We start from the raw sequence: 10,274 nt of genomic DNA on the forward strand, positions 1-10,274 counted from the left end.
CTACAAAACCTAGGTTCTTATTAAGGTAAATCTTTCTTCCAGAATTTGGTTGAATAGGAGTCTGTTTGCTCTTCTCCAAACAGGAGAAACCAGGTAAAGAACAGTGCTGAGGACAAACGGTTGCCCACTGCACTGCCAGTGGTCCACAGAGTCTGTCCCTTCCAATCAGGAAGGTTGGAAGCCTCTGATGTCGTCACTCATTCCAACCTGGCAACCAGTTTGAAGGAAAACACCTATAACTGTCAGACTGGTATGTGCACCTGTCCTAGAGTTCTAGAGGAGATGGTCTCTGCTGTGACTGATCCAAACTCTGTGTACTTTGTCTCTGACTCCCTTTTTCACTTCTGTCTAGACACGGGTTCTTCTCTCCATTCTCAACACAACACATGTTAGATACCCAACCTCTGGGCATTTCCATTTCAGACCTCTGTGCAGTGAGAGATTACAGAGTATGGCAAGGAAGAAAGGGGAGGGCAGAAATGACATGACCTCCCAAGAAGGAGCTCAGTGTGTACAAAAGAACCCACGTACACTGAATTATCACTTGAAAACCCTAAAAGGAAACACTCAGCTTAGCAAATCTAATCTGCTAAGTGCCACTGGCCTTCACTGTTTTCAGAACTCTGTTAAGGGGATACACACTCTGCACTTAGGCATGTTTGACACAAGGATTCCTTTTGAGGTCATAAAATCATAGGAAATTGTACACATGCTCATGGTTTTCCCAGAGTGTCTACACTTTCTGGGAGTCTATGGATCACCTCAGGTTAGCCTCTCAGTTCCAATCAATCTCTCTCCAGTTACATAGCATATTTGGGAGCACAGACATTGCTCTTGACCCGCATATTTCATTGCCACCCATGCACCCTATGGAAAGTCTCACATATAGAAAAAAGAAAAAAGGGGAGATTTTCCCATTGAAGACAGAGAATAATATTTGCTGAAAAGATGGGAAGTGCATGGGATGTGACCTAGCACCCAGTGGAACTGGGGAGCTGCTTCCAAACGTCCTAACTCAGCCTTTTACTTTTCAGCTGGGCATTCAATCTATGTTTTATCTTTCTGTCCACAAAATGTGTAGAAAACTTGCCATGTTAACCATTGTGCTGTATAGAGGGTGAGTGGTGTCATTTACATGCACGTCTCACTTAATAATGGAGATATATTCCTAAAAATGTGTTATAGGGTGATTCATCATTGTGCAAACATCCTAGAGTGCTCTTACACCAACTGAGATGGCTACAATCTCACTGTGCTGTCATACTGTGGGACAAATTCATGTATGTGGTTCCATCGTTGGCCATAATGTCATCATGTAGGGCATGAGTTTAAATTTCTGTTGTGCAACCACGTTCATCACTCATCTGGAGAGCTTTTCCATCGCCATAAACAGACACTCTTTACCAATGAAGCATTAATTCCTACTTCTACAGCTCCTACTGACCACCATTCTACTTTCTGTCTCTATGAAATTGAGAGCCCTCGGTACCTCATCTGTGTTGAAGACTGTGAACTCATACAGTATGTGTCCCACTGTGTCTGGGTCATTTCACTTTGTGTACTGTCCTCAAGATCCTACATTGCTGGAGAAAGGGTCAGAATTTCCCTCTTTCTTAAGGCTGAATAGCAGAAGAGAAGATAACATCTTTTGTTCATCTGTTTATCCCTCAGTGGGCATTGGGTTGATTACACATTTAAGCTGCAAGACTTTCTTTTGCCACTGTTGGACCCTATCAATAAGAACGTGTTTATTATTCATGCTGTGCTTGAAGTTTTATTTTGCATTTTAATGTCTTACATGATTCTGATGACCCCATTCCAAGCAGGAGTAAATGCAGGTTGATTTGTGTTATCAGTTGAGAGTGAGTGTCCACCTGGTTTTGCAGCCCTGGATGTTCAGAGTTGAATGAAGACCCAGCAGCCTTCCAAGTGACCATGAGTTCCTTGGCAGCTCTCTCTCAGGTTCTGGCTGTCAGGAAGCAGGTCATGTTGCTGTGGAAAACCAATTGCATAGATGCTCCGCTTATTCGATTTCTATTCATTATGTCTTTAAGCATCAGAGCTGCTTGGGTTCTCTCATAGCAAACCAGAAGTTCACACTCTCCCTTGTAGTGGACAGCCTTCAAGTACACCCACATGCCACATGATAATGTTTTGGTCAGTGATGGTCCACATATATGATGTTGATCTCATACAATAGTATCGCCTGTTGATGTAGGAGCCAACTTAGCCTCTGTAAGTATACTCTGTGACTTCCCCCAAAGACAGATTTCCTATGGGCACATTTTTCAGTCCTTATCCTGAGCATTAAATGATGCATGACTGTGTGAGAAGATTCTGTTTAAATTAAAAGTCCCAATAATTTTGGCCCAAATTCAATTCATAGTTTGCATTTCCTATTTCTGCTGGCCACCTGGTCTAGACATGCTGCATGCAGTTAGGCAGATTTCATCCTCTTTCTTTTTTTTTTTTTTTACATTTTTTATTCTAATTAGTTACACGTGACAGTAGAATACATTTTGGCACATTTTACATAAATGGAGTATAAGGTCTCCTTCTTCTGGTAGAGTTACACTGGTTTTGTAATCATATCTGCATATAGTGTAATAATGTCCCATTCATTCTACTGTCAATCCTACCCTCATGACCCTTCCCCTTCCTTCACTCCTCTCTGTCTAGTTCAAAATACCTCTATTCTCCACACCCCCCTTATTGGGAATTAGCATCTGCATATCAGAGAAAACATTTGACCTTTGGTTCTTTGGGATTGGCTTATTTCACTTAGCATAATATTCTTCAGCTCCATCCATTTACCAGAAAATGCCATAATTTCATTCTTTTTAAGGCTGAGTGATATTCCATGTATATATACCATGGTTTCTTTATCCATTCATCTGTTGAAGAGCAACTATGTTGGTTCCATAGTTTAGCTATTGTGAGTTGAGCTGCTATAAATATTAGTGTGTCTGCATCACTGTAGTATGCTGATTTTCCTTTGGCTATAAACTTAGGAGTGGGATGACTGGGTCAAATGGTGGTTCCATTCCAAGTTTTCTGAGGTATCTCCTTACTGCTTTCCAGAGTGGTTCCACCAGTTTTCAGTCCCACCAGCAATGTATGAGTGTACCTGTTTCCCTATATCTTTGCCAACCTTTATTGTTGCTTGTGTTCTTGATAGCAGGCACAGTCCATCTTAATATATGTGATTACCTTGTTTTAAAATGGAGTAACATGTGCAGATTCTGTTTGAAATGTGCCTTCACCTCTACAACTTTTCTCCTTCTATGGATACAGTCTGATGCAGCAATAATGATAGTTATACTGGGGAGATAACAGAGTGAATCATTGTGCTTTGCAAATACCACTTTTAGCATAAGGTGACATGTAGGATCACTACAGTACAGTTTGTTGGCCAGTCCTCACAGATTCTAATTAAATTGGTGTTGTATTTCTCAGTACTAAAACACTCAGGGTCACTCCTGGATGAACTGGGCTGCAGATAACCACACAAGCGACAGAGATACCTTTTTCTTTGGTCCTGTGACAGCTTTTCTGACCTTAGGAGTCTGTGGAGGGGTGAGCCATTCAAATGAGACAAGGGGTCAGGTTTCAGGATGTTGAGTCTAGCTTGTGGTGTCTGCTGTCAGCAGATTGACTGATATCTAGGAAGGCCACACCCAGAGGCAGAGCAAGAGAAGGGGACACACAAAGGGCATTTTGTGGACCATTCTATTCCAAACAGGGCAAAGGTATAGTATAACAAAGGAATAGCTGAGTTTAGCTCCTGAAGACATTCCTTCTACTTCTTGGGCTGGGGCAATGCCCACGTCACCAAGTGATTGGTCAGAGCCTCTTGGTTCAGGATGGAAGGCATGGGTCATTCAGAGTGGCTCCCCACAAATGGGAATGACAGTGTTTTCACTAGAGTACTTTAAAATTTCAAAATATCTGTTTGGAGAAGGTAGCAGGGATCCTAAAGAATTAGAAATCGGGCAGTGGAAAACAATGCCCTTCTGGACATTCTTGAGCCAGAGGTGGCAGAATTTCTCAAGAAGTGGAAAGGCTCCACATCCATGTGTTGTTCCAGGGTGTGGAACCAGTGGGGAGCAACATTGGTGCATGAAGTCCACTCACAAAGGGTGTGGGCAAGGAACGGTTCTGAAAAAGTAGATTCTGAAGGGGAAAGAAATTTGAAAACAAGGACTGTTATGAGCTGCCTTCCAAGAACTTCCTAGTGTTCAGAGTCAGGTTTTTCAGAGATTGGTTCCCAGGGTTTTTTTGTTTTGTTTTGTTTTGTTTTTTTGCAGACTTGATTCCACAAAACTGATGAAAATTACACTAGTACTCTGCCACTGAGCTAAATTACCCTTCCCCTAGTTCCACTTCTTTTTTTAAATATTTATTTATTTATTTAATTTATTTTATTATTTTATGTGGTGCTGAGGATCGAACCCAGGGCCTTGCACATGTTAGGCGAGCGCTCTACCACTGAGCCACAACCCACGCCCTAGTTCCACTTCTTAAAAGTTCTGGACTTGAATCTTTTTATTTATTTATTTATTTAAGTTGTTGATAGACCTTTATTTTATTTATTTATGTGAAGTGCTGAGAATCGAACCCAGTGCCTCACACATGCCAGGCAAGTGCGCTACTGCTGAGCCCCAGCCCCAGCCCCAACCCCAGCTCCTGGACCTGAATCTTTAATAGGACAGTCTTGCCAAGTGATGTACTATGTTCTGCTAAAATAGGGATGTAGGGATGGACCAGAGTCATTATTGTCAGGTTGGTGGCAGTGAAGCAGCCTGCCCTTGGGAAAAAACATCAATATGGTGCCGACAGAAATGCCTGTCAGTCAGCAGAATCCCCTGGCCAATCCTGGGGTTCAACCAGCTTCCTGCGACCAACTCCAGAGGGACAAGGGACTCTAAAAACACCTTTTCCTGTCCCAAGCCCTTCCCTTCCTGCCTAAGCCCCATAAAATCCCAGTCCGGTGGAGCTCCCATGCGGTTTCTCCTCAGACCCTTCTCCTGTCCACTCTGTGGGTCTGATGAATTGCCGCCCAGGAGTGAATCTCAAATAAAGCCTCGTTCGGCAGCCTTTTTAAATCTGCCTCCTTTGGTCGCTGCCCACCTTGTCTTATTTTACAATTATGACTTTGTGTTTTTTGTTGCTGACTTCATTGTTCTGCAGTGAGTTACAAAGTCATAGTTATAGGCCTCAGGACTTCTCCTTTTGAGTTTTATCAATACTCACCATGAACATTTTTGCATCTCTGTTCAAGTGCCTTCCCTCTTTGTTCAGATTTAATGTGTATTATCTTGTTAATCCACAGATGTACAAATTCTCTTGTTAGTAATTTAGCAAACATGTAGTTGTTGGTTTACTGGTTGCATATTTCTGAGTCATAGTGGTTTGCATTATACTTGCTTGTTTATGGCTTTAAATGCATTTAAATGGAATATAGCAAGCGTAGACTAAGAACAATGATATAAGCATAGCAAGTGAAAAAAAAAAAGAAAGCCATAATATTTAGTTGACTTAGTAGATATTTTATTGATGAAAATTATATTCCACTGTCAGCCTTACTTGTTTTGGAAAATATTGCCTCCCTTTATTTCTTTGTATCATGTTTAACAAAACCGTGCCTTGGATTCTATTTCTGACCCTCCCTGTTTCTGGACAGGTGAATTGGCATTCTGACTTCATATGTCATGCAGCAAGGGAGATTTGATGTACCTTTGGAATTCTGCTTAGCAGTTATTTGATCTTCCTCAGGGTCCTCCTGGCAGTTGTTATAAGTGCTATGTGGGCCATTGTGTGTGTCAGTGTGAAAGGTTAAAGAGTAGCTTTTTCTATTGGACACCTGTTCCTTTTTATTTCATAGCTTATTGAGATGTAATTTGCATACGCTGTGATGCACCTATTTAAAGTGTACAACTCAGGGGTTTTTAGTACACATCAGAGTTGGGCAACTATCACCACAATCAACATCAGAATATTTCATCACCTCCAAAAGAAATCCTGTCAGTACCCATTAGCAGTCATTCACCATTTACCCCCGGTTCACCCAACCCTAGGCGTCCGTCCTCTCATCTCCATTCTGTCTCCATAGATTTGCCTATTCTGGACATAATAGAAGTGGAATTATCCACTATGTGATCTTTTGTCTGGCTTCTTAGTGTAAATCTTCAGGGTTCATCCATGTTATTTTACATGCTCAGACCTTAATTCTTTCTTATGGCTGAATAAGGTTACATTGAAGGAATTGACTCATTTTACTCATCAGTTGGTGAATATTTGATTATTTCCCTTTTTGAACTAATACTAATAATGCTGCTATGAATATTTGCACACAAGTTTTTGTACAGACATGTGTTTTCATTTCTCCCAGGTATGTACCTGGGTTTGCCACATGACCAGTGCTGGCTTCATTACAGAAGGTTCGATTCATGAGTAAATGCTAGGGAGTTTTAAATTAAAGAGACAAGACTCTAATTACCTTTAAAACCAGCTCCAGGACGGCTTCTCCTAGCTCCCGCCTCCAGCCACCTAATGAGGTAGTGAGGTTTACAGGTTTACTAAAGAGGCGAGGAGAGAGAGAGAGAGAGAGAGAGAGAGAGAGAGAGAGAGAGAGAGAGAGAGAGAGAAGGACGGGGGAGGGGGGAGGGAGGGGGAGGGGAGGGGTGGGAGGGGGAGGGGGAGGATGAAGTGTTAAGGGGGGCAGCATCCCAAGGTCAGGGGCGACGGGGCAGTGGCCAGACACGGGCCAGACATGCCTCTGCATGGACAAGCCCTCGGACCTGGAAAAGGGTGGGGAAAGCTCTGACACAGCTGTGTCTAAGCGCCTGTCACCCAGCCAGGGAGGTAACTCAAATCACGTGTGAGGATAGCTTCCCACACCTGGGAGTAGGGTTGCTGGGTCATTTGGTAACTCTACCTTTAACCTTTTAAGGAACTGCCAAACTTCTAAGGAACTGCACCTTTTACTTTCCCAAAAGATCATAAATATCAAACTAAAAATTTTCCCGACAGCAAAGGAGGAAACAACCAAGAATGTGAAGAGAGAGCCTACAGAATGGGAGAAAAGCTTTGCCACCTTCACCTCCAATACAGCATTAATCTTCCTATGTATGAAGAACTGAAAAAACTTAACACCAATAAAATAACCCGATCAATAAATAGGCAGAGGATCTTCTGCGACCATAGAAGTGTCTATGGTCAGTTAACAGATGAAAAAAGTCAACATCTCTAGTAATTAGAGAAAAACAAATTAAATGGCAATTATTAAGAGTTCAAGTAACAATAAATGTTGGTGAGGATGTGGAGAAAAAGGTACACGCATACGTTGTTGCTGGGACTGCAAATTGGTGCAATCACTCTGGAAAGCATAATGGAGATTCCTCAGAACACTTGGAATAGAACCACCACTTGATAACCACCAGTTATCCCATGTACCCAAAGTACTTAAAATAACATACTGTAGTGATGCAACCACACAGGGTTTATAGCAGCTCAATTGACAATAGCTGAGCTATGGAACCAATCTAGATGCCCACCAACAGACGAATGGAGGAAAAAAAATGTGGTATATATACAAAATGAAATATTACTCAGCCTTAAAGAAGAATGAAATTATGTCATTTGCCAGTAAATGGATGAACTGGATACTATCATGCTAAGTGAAATAAGCCAATCCCAAAAAACCAAAGGCTGAATGTTCTCTCTGATATGTGGATGCTAACACATAAGGTGGGGGGGAGAGAAGTTCATTGGATTAGACAAAGGGGAATGAAAGGAAGGGAGGGAGTGGTGGGGGTGAGAGAATAGGAAAACAGAATGTATCAAAAATTACTGTGTTCATATAAGAATACATGATCACTTTAACTCCTCACCTTCTACACCACAAGAATGGGAAGTTAGAATCCATGTATATATAATATGTCAAAATGCATTCTACTGTCATGTATTTCTAAAACAAGAACAACAAATACTGTGGAAAAGGTAAGAAGCAAACAAAAAATCCAGGTAGGAAAAAGTATTTGTAACACCTTAAATAAGGAAGCAGTGTCCTTAGCATATAATGTCTTCTACAGTGATAGGAAGAGAACCCACAGGCAGTAGAAAGACAGGCAGACAACACAAGCAGTAGAGAAAACAAATGACTTTCAAATGTAAAAAATGTTTAGCTTCAATTACAAAATAAAATCTGTTCGTACATTGCACTGATGAGGTTGGGTAGAAATAGGAATCTCTTCCCCCCCCCCCCCAATACCGGGGGTAGAATCCGGGTTCTTGCATGCCAGGCAAGTTCTCTGCCATGAGCCAGGTCCCCAGCCCTCAGGCAGCTCATTTTGTTCGTGAGAAAGTAAATTAATTGAATCCCTAGGGATTGTATACACCCATTTTTTCCTATATATTTGATGTGTGCAAAGGAGCTCTTGTAGGGATTTTCATCATGGTGTTGTTCCTAGAAATAAAACATCAGAAAACACTATGTGTGTCCAAAGGTCATTGATTAGATGAACCTACTTCATCCATTTCATGGTCTGCTGTGCACCTTTACGTGAGAAAGTGATTCCTGGATATGGATTTGTGGCAGGCCCCTCCCCTGTGCCTCTGATAGTGTCCTAGACTAGGCCAGAAGCTCTGCCTGACCTCTGCCTTTAGGCTGCTGGCACTGAAACAGGTTGCACAGTGCGGCGGGCGGGGGGGGGGGGGGGAGAAAGAGAAAATAAGTCGTGAACAATGAAGGGTGATTTTGTGTGGGCTAAGGTACAAGACATCATATGTCATTTGCTGGTCTTCTAAAGAGAATATAATATGTATTGTTATGTACTTTCCATGGAAGGAGACACAGCTACTTGTTATTTCTAGAAAAAGTAACTGAGGACTAGGGTTCAGGGAAAGGAGGAGGTTCTAAAACTTAATTTATTATTATCATTATCATCATCATTGTTGTATGGTACTTTGGATGAAACCCAGACATTTTGCATGCTAGGCAAGTGTCCTACCACTCAGTCCTAAGATTCAGTTTTTATCAACTTGACCCATTTGCAGTTTTTAACTGTCACTTGTGTTACCTTCACTGAATCAATGAGGTTTTTTTCCCTATAAATTTTACTTTCAAGTCTGCTTTTCTAAAATAATTAACACATTGGTAATTCTTAATGCGTGTATAATTTCCATTGTGCCTTTGTTTTATTAGTCACCTCTCAATAATTAATTCATCATTTGAGCATAAAGACAATGTATTTAGCTTTGGGTTGATATTTCTCTACAAAAGAAATATCACAAGTTGTAGAGGGAGCATTTGGAACAAATATAATTCTATCATCTGTGTTCAAAAGGTTGATCCTCTTTTTCTATAAATATATATGAGCAAGTATTTGTTGGGAATATTCTTGATATTATCGTAGTCATTTATTTTTCTATTATTTTGTGTGCTTCTGTGTGTGCATGTGTGCGTGGCTCTGGGCTCTCAGGATTGAACTCAGAGACGCTCTACCATGGAGTCATATCCCCAAGCCTTTTTATTTTTATTTTGAGATAGGGTCTAAGATGCTGAGGCTGACCTTGAACCTGGAATCCTCCTGCCTCAGCCTCACAAGTCGCTGGGTTTATAGGCATGTGCCATTCTGCCTGGATCTTTTTTTATTTGAGATGAAGTGCTGTAGTTGGCCCTGTGTGAGAGGTTTGACTAGAAACAGTTCATTCTCATTGCTATCATGTGTTCATAGAGAAGGCTCTTGACAGCTGAAGGCTGCTATTTACCATGTTTGGCTTAATGAGGAGACGCCTCTTTCTTCTCCTCTGCCTTTGAGCCTCAGGAGCTCTTGCTTATTTCTAGCCATAGAAAATGGCTGCAGGAACCAGAAACATCCACAATTTTGTGATCTTTGTTGCTCTGCTGTCAGTGGCTGTACCTGATGTAGGACTATGGGTCACTCAAGGAAGACTGGTGAGGACATTGCAACACAGCTGTGCTCCTTGGTAGGGGGTCATCACCTGGCACCTACTACAGGGCCCAGGTCCATTTCTGCTTCTTTATCTCAAGTGGAAAGTGAATGTGTAAATGCAGATGCCTTCCAAGGCTTGCATAGCTTTGTGTCTTCTTCAGTGCCTCATGTCTTCCTGGAACCTTGATCTGAAGCACTCCACTTTTACTTTTTGTCTGTGTGCGTACTACATTAATGCAGCATTTGTAGGTATTGTCACTAGGTGTTTCAAGCCCAGGGACTTTGGATAGTGTTAGGATGGACAGTGTTAGGACATAT

At 41.7% G+C, this 10,274-nt stretch overlaps 1 long non-coding RNA gene across 1 annotated transcript in view; it reads left to right on the forward strand.

Annotated features, from left to right (window-relative positions):
* Positions 1-7,366, forward strand: part of LOC143385154 (uncharacterized) — a 67,470-nt gene extending 60,104 nt beyond the window's left edge. The window contains exon 5 of the long non-coding RNA XR_013089445.2: positions 7,033-7,366. This is a non-coding gene — a long non-coding RNA (uncharacterized LOC143385154). The remainder of the gene's footprint in view (positions 1-7,032) is intronic.
* The last annotated feature ends 2,908 nt before the right edge of the window (positions 7,367-10,274 follow it).

The sequence above is a fragment of the Callospermophilus lateralis genome, chromosome 19, assembly GCF_048772815.1.
Source record: "Callospermophilus lateralis isolate mCalLat2 chromosome 19, mCalLat2.hap1, whole genome shotgun sequence".
Taxonomy (NCBI): Eukaryota; Metazoa; Chordata; class Mammalia; order Rodentia; family Sciuridae; genus Callospermophilus; species Callospermophilus lateralis.